This window comes from Triticum dicoccoides, chromosome 1B (assembly GCF_002162155.2).
Source record: "Triticum dicoccoides isolate Atlit2015 ecotype Zavitan chromosome 1B, WEW_v2.0, whole genome shotgun sequence".
Taxonomy (NCBI): Eukaryota; Viridiplantae; Streptophyta; class Magnoliopsida; order Poales; family Poaceae; genus Triticum; species Triticum dicoccoides.
Genome location: NC_041381.1, coordinates 34,778,294 through 34,804,161, shown reverse-complemented (window position 1 = coordinate 34,804,161; position 25,868 = coordinate 34,778,294).

Below are 25,868 nucleotides of genomic sequence, written 5' to 3'. Positions count from 1 at the left end.
AGATGTAATTTCTCTCAAGTGTATAAAGGTCTAGGTAGACGAAATCATGACGATATATATCTACAAAGAAGGATGTACACCCGAAATAGTTACAACACGAAGGAACAAGATATCCAAAAGGAAGTCATACATATACCAATAAGATGTGTGCTTGCAAGCATAGCCCAAGGCTAGATATGGTCTTACTGTATATAAATGAATTCCTACCACACAACCATCAAAGACATCACAACTAGCAACAAAAGATCATTGTTGGGATGCTTTGAGAAAGGAAACAAGTATCACAAGAAAGAAAGAATAACATGCCATGATAGAATCTACACAGGATTGATGCAATAATGTGTGCATGTAGTAGATGATGATACTTGTTACCGAGATAGCATTGGAAGGATGTAGTAGATACCAATTGAAGATAGAAAGTAGTTCATTGATCATCCTAGCTTGAGTCCAATAAGCACATGGTGACAACACCTTCCTTTTGAATGAGTCGAGTATCCAATGCATCTCCAATTGTTCATAGAACAACAACACAAACAAAATGGTACCCAAACTCATTAGGGCCAAAGAGTTAGAGAACCAACAATACATAGGACAAACTCCACATAGATGTGTGCATATAGATATGAAAATGAATCTCATGCACATCTCATCCAATTTGTGACTTGGTGGATTTCCCCTATATATTGGGTCAAAGAAAGAAAACATGCCAAAGGAACTACATGAAGTTAAAATGCATGCTCAAGACTTTCAACAACCGATACCAAAATAAAAGGAAAAACCAAGTGAAAAGGATACCAAATGGAGAAATCATCACCTGGAAGATATCATTAAAAGATACAGCAAGGAATGAGATATCCATTGGAACTCACACAAAAAGATGTCAAACTCCCAAAAGAGAGGATGGTTCCAAACAAACCAAGCTCTCTACAAAGTTTCATGTTGGCACAAAGTACCAAAAGAAACGACTTGCCATCCACCAACACACACTTAATATGGATCACAAGATGAGTATTTTATAGAAAATAGGATAGCTCCCCCAAGACTAGTGCATTATAGAGAATTTGCATTTGAATACAAAATGCACAAGGTGGGACCACCACTTTCACTATATCTAGAAAACACTAAACAAGATCAAGAAAATAACAAGATCCACAAGGGGTATGGAAAACAATGGGAGTTGACACAATCCTAGGCACGAGCTAAGGCAAATAAAAGCAAAGGCCAATGTAAAGATGATCAATAATTTGTACCACACATAAGTGAGTACCAATTGTCATAAGACAAAAAGTATTTGGAAATAATTTCTGTTGGTAGATAGCAAGGATATACAACATCATATTCACATCAAACACAAGCAAATTGCAACTTGTAGAGCTAACATGCCACCTGGGAACAAGATAATCTACAATATCAACACTAGGTGACAAAATCTCAAATGTACACATTTTCTAGGCTAGTAATTATTGGAAATATGCCCTAGAGGCAATAATAAATTGGTTATTATTATATATATTTCCTTGTTCATGATAATCGTTTATTATCCATGGTATAATTGTATTGATAGGAAACTCAGATACATGTGTGGGTACATAGACAACACCATGTCCCTAGTAAGCCTCTAATTGACTAGCTCGTTGATCAATAGATGGTTACGGTTTCCTGACCATGGACATTGGATGTCGTTGATAACGAGATCACATCATTAGGAGAATGATGTGATGGACAAGACCCAATCCTAAGCCTAGCACAAAGATCGTAGTTCGTATGCTAAAGCTTTTCTAATGTCAAGTATCATTTCCTTAGACCATGAGATTGTGCAACTCCCGGATACCGTAGGAATGCTTTGGGTGTACCAAACGTCACAACGTAACTGGGTGGCTATAAAGGTGCACTACAGGTATCTCCGAAAGTGTCTGTTGGGTTGGCACGAATCGAGACTGGGATTTGTCACTCCGTGTAAACGGAGAGGTATCTCTGGGCCCACTCGGTAGGACATCATCATAATGTGCACAATGTGACCAAGGGGTTGATCACGGGATGATGTGTTACGGAACGAGTAAAGAGACTTGCCGGTAACGAGATTGAACAAGGTAGAGGGATACCGACGATCAAATCTCGGGCAAGTACAATACCGCTAGACAAAGGGAATTGTATACGGGATCGATTGAGTCCTTGACATCATGGTTCATCCGATGAGATCATCGTGGAACATGTGGGAGCCAACATGGGTATCCAGATCCCGCTGTTGGTTATTGACCGGAGAACGTCTCGGTCATGTCTACATGTCTCCCGAACCCGTAGGGTCTACACACTTAAGGTTCGATGACGCTAGGGTTATAAAGGAAGTTTGTATGTGGTTACCGAATGTTGTTCGGAGTCCCGGATGAGATCTCGGACGTCACGAGGAGTTCCGGAATGGTCCGGAGGTAAAGATTTATATATGGGAAGTCCTGTTTTGGTCACCAGAAAAGTTTCGGGTTTTATCGGTAACTTACTAGGACCACCGGGAGGGTCCCGGGGGTCCACCAAGTGGGGCCACCGGCCCCAGGGGGCTGCATGGGCCAAGTGTGGGAGGGGACCAGCCCCAGGTGGGCTGGTGCGCCCTCCCCCCCCCCACCAAGGCCTAAGGCGCCTAGGGCTTGGGGGAAACCCTAAAGGGGGGCGCCCCCTTGCCTTGGGGGGAAAGGCAACCCCCCTGGCCGCCGCCCCCTCCTCAGATTGGATCTGAGGGGACCGGCCCCCCTCTCCCTTGCCCCTATATATATGTGGGGGGTGGGAGGGCAGCAGCACCCAAGTTCTGGCGCAGCCCTCCCCCTCTCCCAAGTATTCCTCCTCTCCCGTGGTGCTTGCCGAAGCCCTGCAGGATTGCCACGCTCCTCCACCACCACCACGCTGTTGTGCTGCTGCTGGACGGAGTCTTCCTCAACCTCTCCCTCTCTCCTTGCTGGATCAAGGTGTGGGAGACGTCACCGGGCGGTACGTGTGTTGAACGCGGAGGTGCCGTCCGTTCGGCACTAGGATCTCCGGTGATTTGGATCACGACCAGTATGACTCCTTCAACCCCGTTCTCTTGAACGCTTCCGCTTAGCGATCTACAAGGGTATGTAGATGCACTCTCCTTCCCCTCATTGTTGGTTTCTCCATAGATAGATCTTGGTGACACGTAGGGAAATTTTGAATTTCTGCTACGTTCCCCAACAGTGGCATCATGAGCTAGGTCTATTGCGTAGATTCTTTGCACGAGTAGAACACAAAGTAGTTGTGGGCGTTGATTTTGTTCAATATGCTTACTGTTACTAGTCCAATCTTGTTTCGACGGTATTGTGGGATGAAGCGGCCCGGACCGACCTTACACATACTCTTACGTGAGACAGGTTCCACCGACTGACATGCACTTGGTGCATAAGGTGGCTAGCGGGTGCCAGTCTCTCCCACTTTAGTCGGAACGGATTCGATGAAAAGGGTCCTTATGAAGGGTAAATAGCAATTGACATATCACGTTGTGGTTGTGCGTAGGTAAGAAATGTTCTTGCTAGTACCCATAGCAGCCACGTAAAACATGCAAACAACAATTAGAGGACGTCTAACTTGTTTTTGCAGGGTATGCTATGTGATGTGATATGGCCAAGAAGAATGTGATGAATGATATGTGATGTATGAGATTGATCATGTTCTTGTAATAGGAATCACGACTTGCATGTCGATGAGTATGACAACTGGCAGGAGCCATAGGAGTTGTCTTAATTTATTGTATGACCTGCGTGTCATTGAACAACGCCATGTAATTACTTTACTTTATTGCTAACAGGTAGCTATAGTAGTAGAAGTAATAGTTGGCGAGACAACTTCATGAAGACACGATGATGGAGATCATGATGATGGAGATCATGGTGTCATGCCGGTGACGATGATGATCATGGAGCCCCGAAGATGGAGATCAAAAGGAGCAAAATGATATTGGCCATATCATGTCACTATTTGACTGCATGTGATGTTTATCATGATTATGCATCTTATTTGCTTAGAACGACGGTAGTAAATAAGATGATCCCTCATTAAAATTTCAAGAAAGTGTTCCCCCTAACTGTGCACCGTTGCGAAAGTTCGTCGTTTCGAAGCACCACGTGATGATCGGGTGTGATAGATTCTTACGTTCACATACAACGGGTGTAAGCCAGATTTACACACGCGAAACACTTAGGTTAACTTGACGAGCCTAGCATGTACAGACATGGCCTCGGAACACAAGAGACCGAAAGGTCGAGCATGAGTCGTATGGTGGATATGATCAACATGAAGATGTTCACCGATGATGACTAGTCCGTCTCACGTGATGATCGGACACGGCCTAGTTGACTCGGATCATGTAATCACTTAGATGACTAGAGGGATGTCTATCTGAGTGGGAGTTCATGAGATGAACTTAATTATCCTGAACATAGTCAAAAGATCTTTGCAAATTATGTCGTAAGCTCGCGCTTTAGTTCCACTGTTTAGATATGTTCCTAGAGAAAATATAGTTGAAAGTTGACAATAGCGATTATGCGGACAGTAGAAAGCTTATGTCCATAATGCACCGCTCAGTGTGCTAAACCCCAAACGTTGTCGGTGGATGTTGCGAACATTGGACATACACGTTTTGATAACTATGTGATAGTTCAGTTAAACAGTTTAGAGTTAAGGCACCAAAGACGATTTCGAAATGTCGCGGAACATATGAGATGTTTCGAGGGCTGAAATTGGGATTTCAGGCTCGTGCCCACGTCAGAGGTAGAAGACCTCCGACGATTTTCTTAGCCTGTAAACTAAGGGAGAAAAGCTCAATCGTTGAGCTTGTGCTCAGATTGTCTGTGTGCAACAAATCACTTGAATCGAGTGGGAGTTGATCTTCCAGATGAGATAGTGATGTTTCTCAAAAGTCATTGCCACCAAGCTGCTAGAGCTTCGTGATGAACTATAACATATCAGGGATAGATATGATGATCCTTGAAGTATTCGCGATGTTTGACACCGCGAAAGTAGAAATCAAGAAGGAGCATCAATTGTTGATGGTTGGTGAAACCACTAGTTTCAAGAAGGGCAAGGGCAAGAAGGATACTTCATGAAATGGCAAAACAGTTGCTACTCTAGTGAAAACCCAAGGTTGAACCCAAACCCGAGACTAAGTGCTTCTGTAATGAGGGAACGGACACTGGAGCAGAACCACCCTAGATACTTGGTAGATAAGAAGGCTGGCAAAGGTCGATAGAAGTATATTTGATATACATAATGTTAATGTGTACTTTACTAGTTCTCCTAGTAGCACCAGGGTATTAGATACCGGTTCGGTTGCTAAGTGTTAGTAACTCGAAATAAAAGCTACGGAATAAACGGAGACTAGCTAAAGGTGAGCTGACGATATGTGTTGGAAGTGTTTCCAAGGTTGATGTGATCAAACATCGCACGCTCCCTCTACCATCAAGATTAGTATTAAACCTGAATAATTGTCATTTGGTGTTTGCGTTCAGCATAGACATGATTGGATTATGTCTATAGCAATATGGTTATTCATTTAAGGAGAATAATGGTTACTCTATTTATTTGAATAATACCTTCAATGGTCTTGCACCTAAAGGAATGGTTTATTGAATCTTGATCGTAGTGATACACATTTTCATGCCAAAAGATATAAGATAGTAATGATAGTACCACTTACTTGTGGCACTGCCATGTAAGTCATATTGGTGTAAAACGCATGAAGAAGCTCCACGTTGATGGATCTTTGGACTCACTCGTTTTTGAAAAGTTTGAGACATGCAAACCATGTCTATTGGTGTAGACGCATGAAGAAACTCCATGCAGATGGATCGTTTGAACTAACTTATTTTGAATCACTTGAGATATGCAAATCATACCACATAGGCAAGATGACTGAAAAGTGTCACGCCCAATATGCGACCCTATCCAAAAGGAACTCAAAGGTCCCACCAAGGATAGACCCGCATATTGAAACGCTTTTGCAAGGTGGATATCGTTGCATCAACATTACATAATAGATGGGGATACATACATAAGGCATAGAATGCCACACGAATACAACATCACAATACATAAGAGCATCATCTGACTACGGATGAATCACAAACAGAAACTCAAACGACATCCACCCTGCTAGCCCAGGCTGCCGACCTGGAACCTATCCCCTGAACGAAGAAGCAGAAGAAGAACTCAACACAAGCAAGCATCGCTCTCGCGTCATGATCATCGCAAAACCTGTACCTGCAACTGTTGTTGTAGTAATCTGTGAGCCACGAGGACTCAGCAATCCCATTACCATGGGTATCAAGACTAGCAAAGCATAATAGGAAAGGAAGGGGGTAAAGTGGTGAGGTTGCAGCAGCGACTAAGCACATATGGTGGCTAACATACGCAAATAAGAGCGAGAAGAGAGCAAAAGGAACGGTCGTCAACTAGTAATGATCAAGAAGTGATCCTGAACTCCTACTTACGTCAAACATAACCCAGAAACCATGTTCACTTCCCGGACTCCGCCGAAAAGAGACCATCACGGCTACACACACGGTTGATGCATTTTAATTCGGATCTGGTGTCAAGTTATCTACAACCGGACATTAACAAATTCCCATCTGCCTATAACCGCAGGCACGACTTTCGAAAGATTATACCCTGCAGGGGTGTCCCAACTTAGCCCATGACAAGCTCTCATGATCAACGAAGGAATAGACCTTCTCCCAGGAAGACCCGATCAGACTCGGAATCCCGGTTTACAAGACATTTCGACAATGGTAAAACAAGACCAGCAAGACCGCCCGATGCGCCGACAATCCCGATAGGAGCTGCACATATCTCGTTCTCAGGGCAACACCAGATAAGCTAAGCGTACAGGTACCGACGTAACCCAAGTTGCCAAGGGATGGTCCCGCACGGTGCTCTAGTTTGGACCAACACTTAGACAAGCACTGGACCGGGGGGGCTGTAATAAAGATGACCCTTGGGTTAATTACTCCCAAGGGAAATATAGGTGGTGGTGAGGCAAATGGTAAAACCAATGTTAGGCCTTGCTGGAGGAGTTTTATTCAAAGTGAACTGTCAAGGGGGTCCCATAAATCACCCGACCGCATAAGGAACGCAAAATCCGGGAACATAACACCGGTATGACGGAAACTAGGGCGGCAAGAGTGGAACAAAACACCAGGCATAAGGCCGAGCCTTCCACCCTTTACCAAATATATAGATGCATTAATAATATAAGAGATATTGTGATATCCCAACCACAATCCTGTCCACCATGGAGCAATCTTCAACTTCACCTGTAACTAGCAACGCTATAAGAGGGGCTGAGCAAAGCGGTAACATAGCCAAACAACGGTTTGCATAGGAAAGGTGTCAAAGGTTAGAGGTTCATGGCAACATGGGATGGCTCGACAAACAGATGATAGGTAGCGCAGCAAAGCGATAGAACGAAGCAACTAGCATAGCAATGATAGTAGTGAGATCCAGGGTAGCGGTCATCTTGCCTGAAATCCCGCAAGGAAGAAGAAAGAGTCCATGAAGAAGACGAACGGAAGTAGTCGAACGAATCCTCACAATCGCAACATTACCGGAACTAAGAAGCAACACCAGAAAGAAACAAACAACATGGTAAATGCACAAGCATAAACATGGCATGATGCACAAACAAGTATGATGCATGTCCGGTTTAATAAGGCATGGCATGGCAATATGCACAAACAACTCTACAAGTTAAATGGAGCTCAATATGCAACCAGTTGCATATTGACGAAACACCACATCAATTATTTAGTTCTCTCTCGGTTTTGTACCCAACAATATTAAATGTTATTAAACATGGCAAGGGGTGAAGCATATGAAAAACTACCTATCTAGACAAGTTTAAATGAGGCCGGAACAACAAACAACAAGTCCGGAAAATCCCCATATGCATATTTTAGATTTGGTACTGTTCTGCCCTAAACACTATTTTATTGTTGTTAAACAGGAAAATAAAGTGCACCATGTTAATCTAGGCATTTTTCCACCCCATTTACATATAAAGTTTAATTAATTCGGAGCTACGGTTATTTAGTTATTAAATAAAACATTTTAGCATGGCATTATGCAAAATAAACACAAACAGCATGTTAAACATTTTTAACATAGATGAAAGTGGCATATTATTAATCTACACAATTTTCTGAGCATTTTACATATATAAATCATTTACATATGATGCACGGTTGTGGAGTTATTATATGCATGAACTCTAGGGACTTTTCTGTAAACATTAATTCACTGGATAATAGAGAAAATCGCAGCGCAGGAAAAAAATACACAACGGGCTGAAACTGGTTGGCCCAATCGGCGGAAAAAACAGAGGGCGCTGGGGTGCCTCACCCATGGGCTTGGCCCAGTCGGTGCAGGTGCTGGGCTTGGGCAGGCTGGATCTTGGCGGCGGCCCGGTCGAAGCGCTAGGCGAGCGCGTGGTCGCTGGAGCGGTTCGACGGGAAGCAGGGGAGGCAGCAGGCGCGGAGGCGCTGAGGACTCCGGCAGCGAGGCAGCAACGGAGGGTGGTTCTGGCCGGCGACGAGGGACCACGGGAACCGGACGGATCCGAGGCCATGGCGGCGGAGCTCGTCGCGGAGGGGCGGCGCCGCGGCCGTGGTGGACAACGCGTAGGGGCGGGACGAGGCGCGGGGTTGCAGGGCCGAGACGGCACGGTGGCACGGGACTTGGGGGGCGCCGGCGGCGGGCCGAGGGATGGCCGGAGGAGTCCGGGATGGGGCGGATCCGGCGGATCCCGGCCGGATCCATCTGCTCCCGATGGCGACGGCGGCAGAACGACTCCGGCAAGGTTCCTGGAGAGAGAGAGAGATCTGAGAGAGAGAGAGAGAGAGAGAGAAGCGAGAGGGAGAGGGGCGACAGGGAGGCGCGACCTGGACGAAGGTGGTCGGCGACGGCGAAGCCCGGCGGGGTTCCGGTGGCGCGCACCGACGCGAGGCAGCGGCAAGGCGGCGGAGGCGCTGGGCGGTGGGGCTGGCGAACGGGAGGAGGTCGGGCTTGCGGGAGAGCGAGGACATGGCGGTTGGGCTGCCCCGGGCCCCGATGGGCTCGGAGGGGCTTCCCGCGGGCCTGGGCGGGCTGCGGCGAGGTGGGACGGTCCGGGGAACAGGTGGAGGCCCCTGGTTGGCTCCAGGCGGCTGGGAGGCGGCGCGGACCAATGAGAGCGCGCCACTTGGCGGCGGGGAGACGATGTGGCGGCGCCAAGTGGTGAGGAGGGAGCGGGTGGCGCGGAAACGGAGGTGGGAGGCGGCGGAGACTGTGAGGAGGAAGGGGAAGCTGCGGCTGGGGGTTAGGGGATGCTAGGGCCTGCCCAAAATGGCATGGGAGGGGTTTAAATAGAGTAGGTGCTAGGGTTAGGAGGGGTTTGGGGCGTTTCGGAGCCTCCGATCGCGATCCGACGATCAGGAACGGAGGGGGGTTTAGGTGGGCTGCAGGTGGGCTGAGAAGAGGGGTTGGGCTGAGAGAAGAGGAGAGAAAGAGAGAAGAGAAGGGCAGCCCAGCGACAGTTTCGGAGACCGAAACGTCCGACGATTATACCGACTATATCGCGGTTATATATTTAACGGTTGGGCAGTCAAACGAACTCCGAATGCGATGAAACTTGGCAGGCTCTCTGTCTACACTATAATAAGACCGCACGACAAGTTATATCCCAATCCGAGAACATTTTTATGCCACTTATAAAATAATATTTCGGAGGTGCCGCGTGCGCGTGCGAGTGTGGTCGGGCTCAGAACGGACAACGGAGAGAACCGGGGAAACCCGGACGGATGCAAGTTTTATGAAAACGATGCCGATGCAATGCGCATGATGCTATGAGACGAAATGCATAACAAGAGCAAAATGCAAAACAACAGACAAAAACCCAACCACGGAGGGAAAATCATATAGCATCTCCGGAAAAGGCAAGAGTTGGAGTTACGAATATGGAAAGTTGTATCCGGGGCGTTACAACACTCCACCACTACGAGAGGATCTCGTCCCGAGATCTAGGATGGCACCGGAGGGGAAAAGGAAGAGGAAGATAAGCGGTAAAACTAAGTTGCTTCTACGACAAACGAGTGAAACCATGAACCTTGAGAGGTTGAGAAAAATGAAGAAAGAAAACAACGGAGATGGCCAAGATTGCAAACAGTCTGTTTGAAAAGAGGAACAAGGAACCTTACGAGAACTTGAAGGTTGCCAAGACATGAATGACGAGCACAATGGACAAGAAAGAATTGAAACCACTCTGGTTGAAACGAGAAAAGAATGAATAAGAATGATATAATTTTGACAGCACTCGGACTGTAAATGGAAGAAATTGAACATGAACTTGACAAGATGAGAGGATACTTGATGAAATCAACAACACACCGCCTCCAGAACTATTGAAGGAATGGCACAAGGGGTAAGAAGGATTTCAGACAGCACTCCGATTGAAATGATAGGCAAAACTTGATAAGATGAAAGAACTTGAATGAGAACACAACACTCCGGTTAAATGGATAAGCACGAAAAGAACATGATCTTGACCAAACGCGGGAATGGGTGAGGAGAGCAACATCACAATGACTCTGTAACGAAAGAATAGAAGTTAGGCCGTTGGGATAAAGGGACGGAGAAGAAAATGACAACTTGTGCCACAAATGAGCTTGGAAAGCACCCTTCCAAGATGGTTATAACGGAGTTGTTGGAAAACCAACAACCAAACGAATAAGCTTGTAGTGGGCTTATGGAAACATCTCAAGACTATGATATGACATTCTGCCACTAACGAAAAAACAATTCCTTGTTTGAGATCAACGAAGAGATGAAAAACCTCTTTCACCGAGAAGGATATGGAGAAAGCTTGGATCAATGATAAGCACCACAAATAGCAACATTCCCAATGGAAGGCTTTAGGTGAAATATAACCCAAGATAACTCCAACAAAGAGATTGATGGATTTAAAATACCTCATTCTTGAAAACAATATGAATCATGAACCATGAAGGAAATTGTCAAGAGTGACATAACACCACCACAAAAGATAAGGTAGAAAGAATTGCACTTCAGAATGCAAGATGAAGAATACTTGAGCTCCTCAAAACAAAACATGTGTTGAGCACCATGTTTATTTTAGAGTAAAGCTTGGCGGATCTTAACTCCGAGAGAAATCTTGAAGAACAAAATGAGAATGAAAGAAATCCTTGATGAACCATCATGTAGAGCCTCCATGAAGAACTCCGGTAATAAAAGAATGATCAAGCGAAAGAGAAGTTGAAAACACAAGGTGAAGCCTTGCGATGATTTAGATGGAGCTTTGCGACGATATCACCAAGAAAACTTGGAACTCCGGAAATAAAAGAATTGAATCACCTCGAGGAAATAAGAATAAGATTTATTGTATGCTTATCCTTTATCAAATTAAATTGATGACAAGCAATGGATTTGGCATACTACTTATTCTCGTAGAAAGGATTAAGAGAGATATAGAGCAAACTTGAGAAGGTATTGATGGAACCACTGGTGGGATTGGAAACAATGAATGAATTGATATGATACAAAGGAAGTGAAATCTTGAACGAACCACCGTAAGAACTGAAAATGAACATAGCAAAGGCACAATTCACCGGGAAGAATTGGAAAACGAATGAAGATACTTGAGGGGATTTAGATACATGAGAACAAAGAGAACATGAACTGATTGGAGACCACTTGAGCGATGCACCGGTAAGATTTGGAGAATGATAGCTACACGCTGAGAATGAAGAATTATGACATGATGGCCTTCGGAGGAAAGAAATGGAAACAAATCATGAAATGCTCCGGATTGTAAGAAAATAATTGTCACAATTGAAAACAATTATGAGAGGATGGCTTAAGCTAGAACTATGAATCTTCAAGAGAACGGACCAAGATTTAAGAGAAATCCTTCTTCGGTCTTCAAAATCTGAGAATGGCAAGGAGAAACACCACCAAATTGTTGAGGCACTCCAGAAGGATTAAAAGAGGAAAGATTGAGCAAAAGATGAAAATGATTTGAAAGCGATCTTGGAGAAGGAATATGACTCATGAAAATCATTCTTACGTCAAACTTCAAAAGAATTTGGGAATAGCTCCGGGAAAATTAGAAGAGTCAGGTAAGATCCTGGGAAAAGACCTGTGGGTTAGGGCCCACTAAAAAGATACACCGTTGAACGATTTATTGAAAGGGGGGATGGCACAGGTTGAATTAAATGACTTGAATGAGATAATTATCTCCAAATAGATTGAACGGATTAAGAATGGAAACACAAGTCTTCTGAGATATCTTCAACACTCTGGAACAAATGAATAGCAAGAGGTGAGTGATTGAGAGGTGCACCATCATGGGATAGCATTTTAAATGAGGAAAGGGATATGATCAACACCGAAAGCTTGAATTGGATCCACCGGAGAAGAAAAGAGACGAAGAATAATAAACTTGAAGCTCCGTTAGTATCTTCGTGAGAATCGCCGGATAAGAACATTGACGGAAGAAAAATGGAGAGACTTCCCATCAATAAAAGGATACTTGATTAAGAAATCTGAGTCCTTGAAGAAAAAGGGTGGGAGGGCGGGAAAACAAAGGCAACTTGGGGACGGATGAAACCGATACCGTTGAGAAAACTTAGAATTGATCTCGCGAATGTTGAAATGATTGGAACCACTTGAAGAGAAGCACACCGGTTGAAAAAGAATTGACATGACAACTCAATGATCAAGAAGGATTAGCATTCACATAGCATATGAGAACACCGTTTAGGAAAGGTATGGAATCAACACTTGACATTGAAGCAACTCGAATACCACAAATAAAACAAAACAAAGGATTTGGCTTGCAGAATAAGCTGGAACAAACATATGATAGAGATTCCGTCCGAAGTTTTCGTGGTGGGGCCCACACGGGCTCGAGTGTACAGCACCATCATGTACAAGGCAGTGCACATGACATACGAAGTGTCCCCGAACCAGCATAGCCAAGGGTTCTTTAAGACACAACGAGACCACTGTAAAAACGACCGTGGAAAGGCGGACCACTAGACGTCGAACCCCAATCTCATATCATGCATCTGTCGAAAAGATATTCTAGGAGCTACTTGAATTCCAACCTATAAAACTCCCGAAACTTTCTGATGCAATCTGGTGTTGGGGATACAGGGGAAGCAATATATCTCACCCAAACTAACAATCCCTACATCCAGCTGTATCCATCCGTCAACACATAACCAAGAAACCTTCGGAAATTGTGTACCTCAACCTTCGAAAAGCATCCATTATACGAGTTATGGCAATACTCCCGAACTCCCCAGTACTGGGTGACGTCGAGGTTATCTCACCAACAACTGCATAAAAGAGATTTTCGATGTCGGCAAAACTCAGGTATTCCAGAACTGCAACGATAAAATTGTGATGACAACACCTCGGAGCTCAACTCCTGGGGTCAATGCCACATAATAGACAGGAGGCACCAAGAACAATGTTCTCGTCACAAAACCATCGGAACGATTCCAAGATACCCGTGTGATCCTAAAAAAAATTTGTGAAATTTGAGGAGAGGAAAGACAAAACATCTACGTCAAGAGTCCTCACCAGAGCGACGAAGGGGGCTGAGGAGTAAAAAGAATCCTACTCTCCGATATATATAATCCTAAGACTCAAAACATTTTTGTTCTAGACTCAACAACGGCCAACAATCAAGGGGGCTCCTATGGTCGGTCGAGGCTCTGATACCAACTTGTCATGCCCAATATGCGACCCTATCCAAAAGGAACTCGAAGGTCCCACCAAGGATAGACCCGCATATTGAAACGCTTTTGCAAGGTGGATATCATTACATCAACATTACATAATAGATGGGGATACATACATAAGGCATAGAATGCCACACGAATACAACATCACAATACATAAGAGCATCATCCGACTACAGATGAATCACAAACAGAAACCCAAACGACATCCACCCTGCTAGCCCAGGCTGCCGACCTGGAACCTATCCCCTGAACGAAGAAGCAGAAGAAGAACTCAACGCAAGCAAGCATCGCTCTCACGTCATGATCATCGCAAAACCTGTACCTGCAACTGTTGTTGTAGTAATCTGTGAGCCACGAGGACTCAGCAATCCCATTACCATGGGTATCAAGACTAGCAAAGCGTAATAGGAAAGGAAGGGGGTAAAGTGGTGAGGTTGCAGCAGCGACTAAGCACATATGGTGGCTAACATACGCAAATAAGAGCGAGAAGAGAGCAAAAGGAATGGTCGTCAACTAGTAATGATCAAGAAGTGATCCTGAACTCCTACTTACGTCAAACATAACCCAGAAACCATGTTCACTTCCCGGACTCCGCCGAAAAGAGACCATCACGGCTACACACACGGTTGATGCATTTTAATTCGGATCTGGTGTCAAGTTATCTACAACCGGACATTAACAAATTCCCATCTGCCTATAACCGCAGGCAGGGCTTTCGAAAGATTATACCCTGCAGGGGTGTCCCAACTTAGCCCATGACAAGCTCTCGCGATCAACGAAGGAATAGACCTTCTCCCAGGAAGACCCGATCAGACTCGGAATCCCGGTTTACAAGACATTTCGACAATGGTAAAACAAGACCAGCAAGACCGCCCGATGCGCCGACAATCCCGATAGGAGCTGCACATATCTTGTTCTCAGGGCAACACCAGATAAGCTAAGCGTACAGGTACCGACGTAACCCAAGTTGCCAAGGGATGGTCCCGCACGGTGCTCTAGTTTGGACCAACACTTAGACAAGCACTGGCTCGGGGGGGGGCTGTAATAAAGATGACCCTTGGGTTAATTACTCCCAAGGGAAATATAGGTGGTGGTGAGGCAAATGGTAAAACCAATGTTAGGCCTTGCTGGAGGAGTTTTATTCAAAGCGAACTGTCAAGGGGGTCCCATAAATCACCCGACCGCATAAGGAACGCAAAATCCGGGAACATAACACCGGTATGACGGAAACTAGGGCGGCAAGAGTGGAACAAAACACCAGGCATAAGGCCGAGCCTTCCACCCTTTACCAAATATATAGATGCATTAATAATATAAGAGATATTGTGATATCCCAACCACAATCCTGTCCACCATGGAGCAATCTTCAACTTCACCTGTAACTAGCAACGCTATAAGAGGGGCTGAGCAAAGCGGTAACATAGCCAAACAACGGTTTGCATAGGAAAGGTGTCAAAGGTTAGAGGTTCATGGCAACATGGGATGGCTCGACAAATAGATGATAGGTAGCGCAGCAAAGCGATAGAACGAAGCAACTAGCATAGCAATGATAGTAGTGAGATCCAGGGTAGCGGTCATCTTGCCTGAAATCCCGCAAGGAAGAAGAACGAGTCCATGAAGAAGACGAACGGAAGTAGTCGAACGAATCCTCACAATCGCAACATTACCGGAACTAAGAAGCAACACCGGAAAGAAACAAACAACATGGTAAATGCACAAGCATAAACATGGCATGATGCACAAACAAGTATGATGCATGTCCGGTTTAATAAGGCATGGCATGGCAATATGCACAAACAACTCTACAAGTTAAATGGAGCTCAATATGCAACCAGTTGCATATTGACGAAACACCACATCAATTATTTAGTTCTCTCACGGTTTTGTACCCAACAATATTAAATGTTATTAAACATGGCAAGGGGTGAAGCATATGAAAAACTACCTATCTAGACAAGTTTAAATGAGGCCGGAACAACAAACAACAAGTCCGGAAAATCCCCATATGCATATTTTAGATTCGGTACTGTTCTGCCCTAAACACAATTTTATTGTTGTTAAACAAGAAAATAAAGTGCACCATGTTAATCTAGGCATTTTTCCACCCCATTTACATATAAAGTTTAATTAATTCGGAGCTACGGTTATTTAGTTATTAAATAAAACATTTTAGCATGGCATTATGCAAAATAAACACAAACAGCATGTTAAACATTTTTAACATAGATGAAAGTGGCATATTATTAATCTACACAATTTTCTGAGCATTTTACATATATAAATCATTTACATATGATGCACGGTTGTGGAGTTATTATATGCATGAACTCTAGGGACTTTTCTGTAAACATTAATTCACTGGATAATAGAGAAAATCGCAGCGCAGGAAAAAATACACAACGGGCTGAAACTGGTTGGCCCAATCGGCGGAAAAAACAGAGGGCGCTGGGGTGCCTCACCCATGGGCTCGGCCCAGTCGGTGCAGGTGCTGGGCTTGGGCAGGCTGGATCTTGGCGGCGGCCCGGTCGAAGCGCTAGGCGAGCGCGTGGTCGCTGGAGCGGTTCAACGGGAAGCAGGGGAGGCAGCAGGCGCGGCGGCACTGAGGACTCCCGCGGCGAGGCAGCAGCGGAGGGTGGTTCTGGCCGGCGACGAGGGACCACGGGAACCGGCCGGATCCGAGGCCAGGGCGGCGGAGCTCGTCGCGGAGGGGCGGCGCCGCGGCTGTGGTGGTCAACGCGCAGGGGCGGGACGAGGCGCGGGGTTGCAGGGCCGAGACGGCACGGTGGCACGGGACTTGGGGGCACCGGCGGCAGGGCGAGGGATGGCCGGAGGAGTCCGGGATGGGGCGGATCCGGCGGATCCCGGCCGGATCCATCCGTTCCCGATGGCGACGGCGGCAGAACGACTCCGGCGAGGTTCCTGGGGAGAGAGAGATCTGAGAGAGAGAGAAGCGAGAGGGAGAGGGGCGACAGGGAGGCGCGACCTGGACGGAGGTGGTCGGCGACGGCGAAGCCCGGCGGGGTTCCGGTGGCGCGCGCCGGCGCGAGGCAGCGGCAAGGCGGCGGAGGCGCTGGGCAGCGGGGCTGGCGAACGGGAGGAGATCGGGCTTGCAGGAGAGCGGGGACACGGCGGTTGGGCTGCCCCGGGCCCCGATGGGCTCGGAGGGGCTTCCCGCGGGCCTGGGCGGGCCGCGGCGAGGTGGGACGGTCCGGGGAACAGGTGGAGGCCCCTGGTTGGCTCCAGGCGGCTGGGAGGCGGCGCGGACCAATGGGAGCGCGCCACTTGGCGGCAGGGAGACGGTGTGGCGACGCCAAGTGGCAAGGAGGGAGCGGGTGGCGCGGAAACGGAGGTGGGAGGCGGCGGAGACTGCGAGGAGGAAGGGTAACCTACGGCTGGGGGTTAGGGGAGGCTAGGGCCTGCCCAAAATGGCATGGGATTGGTTTAAATAGAGTAGGTGCTAGGGTTAGGAGGGGTTTGGGGCGTTTCGGAGCCTCCGATCGCGATCCGACGATCAGGAACGGAGGGGGGTTTAGGTGGGCTGCAGGTGGGCTGAGAAGAGGGGTTGGGCTGAGAGAAGAGGAGAGAAAGAGAGAAGAAAAGGGCAGCCCGGTGACAGTTTCGGAGACCGAAACGTCCGACGATTATACCGACTATATCGCGGTTATATATTTAACGGTTGGGCAGTCAAACGAACTCCGAATGCGATGAAACTTGGCAGGCTCTCTATCTACACTATAATAAGACCGCACGACAAGTTACATCCCAATCTGAGAACATTTTTATGCCACTTATAAAATAATATTTCGGAGGTGCCGCGGGCGGGTGTGAGTGTGGTCGGGCTCAGAACGGACAACGGAGAGAACTGGGGAAACCCGGACGGATGCAAGTTTATGAAAACGATGCCGATGCAATGCGCATGATGCTATGAGATGAAATGCATAACAAGAACAAAATGCAAAACAACAGACAAAAACCCAACCACGGAGGGAAAATCATATAGCATCTCCGGAAAAGGAAAGAGTTGGAGTTACGAATATGGAAAGTTGTATCCGGGGCGTTACAAAAAGCCTCATTTTCAATAAGATGCAACAAGATAGCAACTTGTTGGAAGTAACACACTTTGATGTGTGCAGTCCAATGAGTGCCGAGGCATGCAGTGAATATCGTTATGTTCTTACTTCACAGATGATTTGAGTAGATGTTGAATATATTTACTTGATGAAACACAAGTCTGAATTATTGAATGGTTCAAGTAATTTCAGAGTGAAGTTGAAGATCATTGTGACAAGAGGATAAAATGTCTATGATATGATCATAGAGATGAGTATCTGAGTTACGATCTTTGGCACGCAATTAAGACATTGTGGAAATTGTTTCACAATTAATACCACCTGGAACACCATAGTGTGATGGTGTGTCCGAACATCATAGTTACACCCTATTGGATATGGTGCGTACCATGATGTCTCTTATCGAATTACCACTATCGTTCATGGGTTAGGCATTAGAGACAACCGCACTCACTTTATAGGGCACCACGTAATTCCGTTGAGACGACACCGTTTGAACTATGGTTTGGAGAAACCTAAGTTGTCGTTTCTTAAAAGTTTGGGGCTGCGACGCTTGTGTGAAAAAGTTTCATCGTGATAAGCTCGAACCCAAAACTGATAAATACATCTTCATAGGATACCCAAAATGGTTGGTTATACCTCCCATCTCAGATCTGGAAGCAAAAGTAATTGTTTCTAGAAACGGGTCCTTTCTCGAGGAAAAGTTTCTCTCGAAAGAATTGAGTGGGAGGATGGTGGAGAGTTGATGAGGTTACTGAACCATCACTTCAACCAGTGTGTAGCAGGGCACAGGAAGTTGTTCATGTGGCACCTACACCAATTGAAGTAGAAGCTGATGATAGTGATCATAATGCTTCAGATCAAGTCACTACCAAACCTCTTAGGACGACAAGGACAGGTACTGCTTCAGAGTGGTACGGTAATCCTGTCTTGGAGGTCATGTTGCTAGACAACAATGAACCTACGAGCTATGGAGAAGCGATGGCGGACCAGGATTCTGACGAATGGCTCAAGGCCATAAAATCCGAGAAAGGATCCATGACTTTGGAAGTAATACTTGATGGTCGTAAGGCCATTGGGTAAAGATGGATTTTAAAAGGAAGACAGACAATGATGGTAAGTATCACCATTAAGAAAGCTTGACTTGTCGTTAAAGATGTTTTCCGACAAGTTCAAGGAGTTGACTACGGTGAGGCTTTCTCACTCGTAGCGATGCTAAGAGTCTGTTGGAATTGGATTAGCAGTTAGCGCATTATTTATGAAATCTTGCATATAGGATGTCAAAACATTGTTTCCTTGACAATTTTATTGAGGAAAGGTTGTATGTGATACAACCAGAAGGTTTTTGACAATCCTGAAAGACGCTAACAAGTATGCAAAGCTCCAGCAATCCTTCTAAGGACTAGAGTAAGCATCTCGGAGTTGGAATGTACACTTTGATGAGATGATCAAAGATTTTGGGTTTATACAAAAGTTTATGAGAAACTTGTATTTCCAAAGAAGTGAGTGGGAGCACTATAGAATTTCTGATGAGTATATGTTGTTGACATATTGTTGATCAGAAATGATGTAGAATTTCTGGAATGCATATAGGGTTATTTGAAAAGTGTTTTTCAATGGAAAACCTGGATTAAGCTACTTGAACATTGAGCATCAAGATCTATGAGGATAGATCAAAAACGCTAAATGGTACTTTCAAATGAGCACATACCTTGACATGACCTTGAAGGTGTTCAAGATGGATCGGTCAGAGAAGGAGTTCTTGCCTGAGTTGTAAGGTATGAAGTTAAGAGTTAAAGCTCGACCACGGCAGAAGAGAGAGAAAGAACGAATGTCGTCCCCTATGCTTCAGACGTAGGCTCTATAGTATGCTATGCTGTGTACCGCACCGGAAGTGTGCCTTGCCATGAGTCAGTCAAGGGGTACAAGAATGATCCAGGAATGGATCATTGGACAGCGGTCAAAATTGTCCTTGGAGTAAATAAGGACATGTTTCTCGATTATGGAGGTGATAAAGAGTTCGGCGTACAGGGTTACATCGATGCAAGCTTTAACACCTATCCGAATGACTCTGAGTAGCAAACCGGATACATATAGTGGAGCAACCATTTGGAATAGCTCCAAGTGGAGCGTGGAAGCAGCATTTACAATATGACATAGAGAATTGCAAAGTACATACGGATCTGAATATTGCAGACCCGTTGACTAAAACCTCTCTCACAAGCAAAACATGATCAAACCCAGAACTCATTGAGACTTAATAACATGGTGATGTGAACTAGTTTAGATACTAGTAAACTCTTTGGATGTTGGTCACATGGCGATGTGACCTATGAGTGTTAATCACATAGCGATGTGAACTAGATTATTGACTCTACTGCAAGTGGGAGACTGTTGGAAATATGCCCTAGAGGCAATAATAAATTGGTTATTATTATATATATTTCCTTGTTCATGATAATCATTTATTATTCATGCTATAATTGTATTGATAGAAAACTCAGATACATGTGTGGGTACATAGACAACACCATGTCCCTAGTAAGCGTCTAATTGACTAGCTCGTTGATCAATAGATGGTTACGGTTTCCTGACCATGGACATTGGATGTCGGATAACGATATCACATCATTAGGAGAATGATGTGATGGACAAGACCCAATCCTAAGCCTAGCACAAAGATCGTAGTTCGTATGCTAAAGCTTTTCTAATGTCAAGTATCATTTCCTTAGACCATGAGATTGTGCAACTCCCGGATACCGTAGGAATGCTTTGGGTGTACCAAACGTCACAATGTAACTGGTGGCTATAAAGGTGCACTACAGGTATCTCCGAAAGTGTCTGTTGGGTTGGCACGAATCAAGACTGGGATTTGTCATACCGTGTAAACGGAGAGGTATCTCTGGGCCCACTTGGTAGGACATCATCATAATGTGCACAATGTGACCAAGGGGTTGATCACGGGATGATGTGTTACGGAACGAGTAAAGAGACTTGCTGGTAACGAGATTGAACAAGGTATCGGGATACCGACAATCGACTCTCGGGCAAGTACAATACCGCTAGACAAAGGGAATTGTATACGGGATCGATTGAGTCCTTGACATCGTGGTTCATCCGATGAGATCATCGTGGAACATGTGGGAGCCAACATGGGTATCCAGATCCCGCTGTTGGTTATTGACCGGAGAACGTCTCGGTCATGTCTACATGTCTCCCGAACCCGTAGGGTCTACACACTTAAGGTTCGATGACGCTAGGGTTATAAAGGAAGTTTGTATGTGGTTACCGAATGTTGTTTGGAGTCCCGGATGAGATCCCGGACGTCACGAGGAGTTCCGAAATGGTCCGGAGGTAAAGATTTATATATGGGAAGTCATGTTTTGGTCACCGGAAAAGTTTCGGGTTTTATCGGTAACGTACCGGGACCACCGGGAGGGTCCCGGGGGTCCACCAAGTCGGGCCACCGGCCCCAGGGGGCTGCATGGGCCAAGTGTGGGAGGGGACCAGCCCCAGGTGGGCTGGTGCGCCCCCCCCCCCACCCACCAAGGCCCAGGGCGCCTAGGGCTTGGGGGAAACCCTAAAGGGGGGCGCCCCCTTGCCTTGGGGGGCAAGGCAACCCCCCTGGCCGCCGCCCCCTCCTCAGATTGGATCTGAGGGGGCCGGGCCCCCTCTCCCTTGCCAGTATATATATGTGGGGGGTGGGAGGGCAGCCGCACCCAAGTTCTGGCGCAGCCCTCCCCCTCTCCCAAGTACTTCTCCTCTCCCGTGGTGCTTGGCGAAGCCCTGCAAGATTGCCACGCTCCTCCACCACCACCACGCCATTGTGGTGCTGCTGGATGGAGTCTTCCTCAACCTCTCTGTCGGTGTCAAAACCGGCGGATCTCGGGTAGGGGGTCCCGAACTGTGCGTCTAGGCAGATGGTAACAGGAGACGAGGGACACGATGTTTTACCCAGGTTCGGGCCCTCTTGATGGAGGTAAAACCCTATGTTCTGCTTGATTAATATTGATGATCTGTGTTACAAGAGTAGATCTACCACGAGATCAAGGAGGCTAAACCCTAGAAGCTAGCCTATGGTATGATTGTTGTTCGTCCTACGGACTAAAGCCATCCGGTTTATATAGACACCGGAGAGGGCTAGGGTTACATAGAGTCGGTTACAATGGTAGGAGATCTACATATCCGTATCGCCAAGCTTGCCTTCCACGCCAAGGAAAGTCCCATCCGGACACGGGACGAAGTCTTCAATCTTGTATCTTCATAGTCTTGGAGTCCGGTCGATGATGATAGTTCGGCTATCCGGACACCCCCTAGTCCAGGACTCCCTCAGTAGCCCCTGAACCAGGCTTCAATGACGACAAGTCCGGCGCGCATATTGTCTTCGGCATTGCAAGGCGGGTTCCTCCTCCGAATAATTTATAGAAGATTGTGAACACCAGGATAGTGTCCGGCTCTGCAAAAATAATTTCCACATACCACCGTAGAGAGAATAATATTTACACAAGTCCAATCTACTGACGTATTTGATGGTGTGATGTCACACCACTACCAAGCCTTTACTTAAATCGTTTTTATTGTACCACCTCAGCGTGTTTAGCGAAGCGGTTTCCTTGGCACGTCTTGTCGAAGCAGAGATCGTGTTCCCCTTATTCCGGGATTCCCATCAATACGGATGTGGGTAACCCAACCGCGCCCGTTGCCACACCCCCTCCATCGAAGGCGGGTTCCAAACGGTCACGGGGACGGCTCTCGGTATTCTTCCTCTTTATAATGAGACCAAGGCCAGTTCTTTTTCTTTAATCCTCAATCGAATCCGCCCCCTGCCCCCGAGTTCCAACACCCAGGGCTCCAGATTCGGGTACCTTTGACCTTCGACAATGTCCGGCTCCGACCTACGGGGCCGGTGGATGCCCTCTTCCGTCACGGAAGAAGACGTGTTAAAGCTGAGAGGCGCCAGGTACTTGACCTACGAGATTTCGCATAGGTTGCCTGCCTAAGGGAAAGTTATTCCTTCTCCCGAGCCCGGCGAGAGCGTTGTGTTCGTGTCTCACCTCCGTCGGGGTTTAGGCTTCCCGATGGACCCCTTCGTGAGGGGGTTCATGTTTTACTATGGGCTGGAATTCCATGACTTGGCTCCGGAGTCCATCCTCCACATCTCATCGTTCATTGTTGTTTGCGAAGCCTTCCTCCGCACTACCCCTCACTTCGGCTTGTGGCTCAAAACCTTCAATGTGGTGCCGAAGATGATTGAGGGGCATCATGCGGAGTGCGGAGGGGCGGTCATAAGCAAGAGGGCCGATGCTCCATGGCCCGAGGGCTCCTTTCAGGAGGAGCTCGGCTTGTGGCAACAGGAGTGGTTCTATATCACCGCTCCCAGGGGCAGCAGGCAGAGGCCGCCGCCCGTCTTCCGCTCAGGCCCTCCACAACAGTTGACATCATGGGTCAACAAGGGGCGTGACTGGGGGCCGTCGAAAGACGTACCCCTGTTGCAGGACCGGATTTGAGGCCTCCAAGAAAGGGAGATCAATCTAGTCGCAGTGGTGCAGGTTATGCTGATCCGGCGCCTACTGCCCTGCAAACGTCGGCCCCTCCGCCTGTGGGAATTTAATCCGTAGGGGCCACGAGCTCTTCAACACTTTGTGGGTTTGACACCCGCGGAGATGTACAAACTGTTCTTCGGATTGCAAGAGATGCGTCCGGACTTGACCGAGGACGCTGGCCTAAGCTGCAATCGCCCGGATACTCAAGTAATTAGCCCTGTGTCCGGACACATTGTCCATCTATTTATCGTGGGTTTGCCTTTTGACCAGCTATCCCTTGGACAGGAGTGGATAGCGCAAGCAAAACTGATACGGTGTCCGGCCCCCCTCCCTGAGACCACGCAGGATCCCGTGTTAATCAAAATGTTGGAGGTTGCACCTTCGGAGGAGGGCGAAGGGGGGCACAGGGGAACTACTACCTCTGCCAAGGAGGCTTTCAGTAAGGAAGGAATCAAGAGTCACTCCTTCCAGGGGGAGAAGAGGACAGCTTCCGAAGACCCGGAGGCCAAGGCCTCAAAGCGGGGAAAGAAATCTGTACCGGAAGGTCCTGTGCCGGGAAGAGCCCCGGCCGTACTGTCTCCTCGGAGGAATCAGCCCTCCAGCGAGCCGTAAGTAAAAAAGGGGGAATTTTGTAATAGTGGACACCCCTGCTTAATTTCTAAGGTAACAGAAGTTTTCATCTTTGTAGTTCGGATCTCAGCCCGTCTTAGCACAGCTCATCTTCGGGAGACGTTCGTCCGGAGATGATGGAGAGTGAAACGCCTCCATCTGCCGCCCCATCGTGCGGGGCGGACGACCCTGAGGTGTCGTCGCATAGGGTCTCCCCGAGTCCGGCGGGGCCAAAGAGTTCGGCACCCATTGGAGTACGGCCGGTGGAGCTGCAGGATTTGCTTAAGAGGGCGTCTATCTCGGAAGATCACCGCACATTAATGAGTATACTGATTGAAAGGATCTCGTCCACCGAGAGCGGGTTGTATGAGGCCGTCGGAAGCTTGCTGACGGGTTTTGAGGTATGCAAAAAATGACATACCTTTTGACAGTTTTGCACATGAAGTGCGCCCTGTATAGATAGTAGCCCCTGAGACTTGGTATGCTGTCGAAAGCGATAGCGTGCCAAGGATCAAAATCTCAGTTATAGAATGTTGCCTTTCCTAGGCAGGTGGCGGAACGTTCGGTGGCCAGCCGGACTGATGGATTTGTCGAGCTGAAGAGGCAACTCGACGTTGCGGATGCGGACATCTCACTGGTCAATAAACGACTTGATAAGTCACAAGGTATGTGGTTGCTCCGCGGTCGCTTAGTAAGGGAGCTGACGCCCACTCCTCACAATGTGTGTGCTTGATGCAGATGGTGCTACTGCTGTGGAAGACCTTCGAGCAGAACTTGCTCGGGCCAAGGAGCAGGCCAGAAAAAGCGAGGCGGCTGCCTCGAAGGCAGCGGAGGAGCTAGAAGCCGAGAAGGCTGCTCACTGCCGAAGCAGGGAGGAGATGGCTGGAATGGCCGCGAAATTAAAAGTTGCTACCGACCGCCAGGAGGTTCTTGAAAGAGTGGAGCAAGAGGACCTGAAGAAGGCCGACGCCGAAGCCAAGGATGCCCGTAGTGCGATGCGGGCTATGAAGGAGGAACTGCGTCAGATCGCAGACATTTTGGCTGGAAAGCCCTTTATGCTGCATAGGAAGTTCACGAATCCGAAGTATGCTCAGCTGGGCCGATTGTACGGTGCGGAGGATCCTTATCTGAACTTGGCAGCGAGTGCGGCGGACGCAGTCGTGCACTTCCGAAGCCAGAAGGATCACGAATTGGAGGAGCTTTTCTGGTCTCAATTCCATAGTCCGGAGTGTCCACTTTCGTTGAGTGATCGGCTGGTTGAGTGGGCTGAGCTGAATAGATTGTCCGGACTTGCCATGACGGATGTGGTCGCTCATCTGTGGCCGGGAAGGCCCAAGCCGAAGAGTTATTTTGGCCTGTTGCAGCAATTCCTTGGGGCGGTGCCGCGTATTGAGGCGATGAAGCAGTCGGCGTGTATAGAAGGTGCACGGATGGCTCTTGCCCATGGTAAGACATACTGGGCGGAGATGGATGCCATCGCTATTGCATCTCGGGGTTCGGACAAAAGCCGATTCCCCACCGAGCACTATTTTGAGGAAGTCCTACGGGGCGCTCGTTTAATAGAGTCGCAGTGCTCGAAAGATATTATGTTTGAATGACATGTATGATTTCTGAGATCATATTTATAATGCAATAGCTTTTTATACTTGTGTGTTCAAGTTTTGAACTATCTCCTGTGCGGCCGTATGTGTATGTATAATCTGAAAGATGGCAGTCTTTGGCTTCAGCCCCCACGCACATGGTACGGGGGTGTTTGCAAAAAAAGTGCTTTTTCACACTTAATCCAACGTCTTGGTCCTTTTAAGGAGGTGGTAGCGTAGCAAACTAGGCAACCGGACTATAATGCT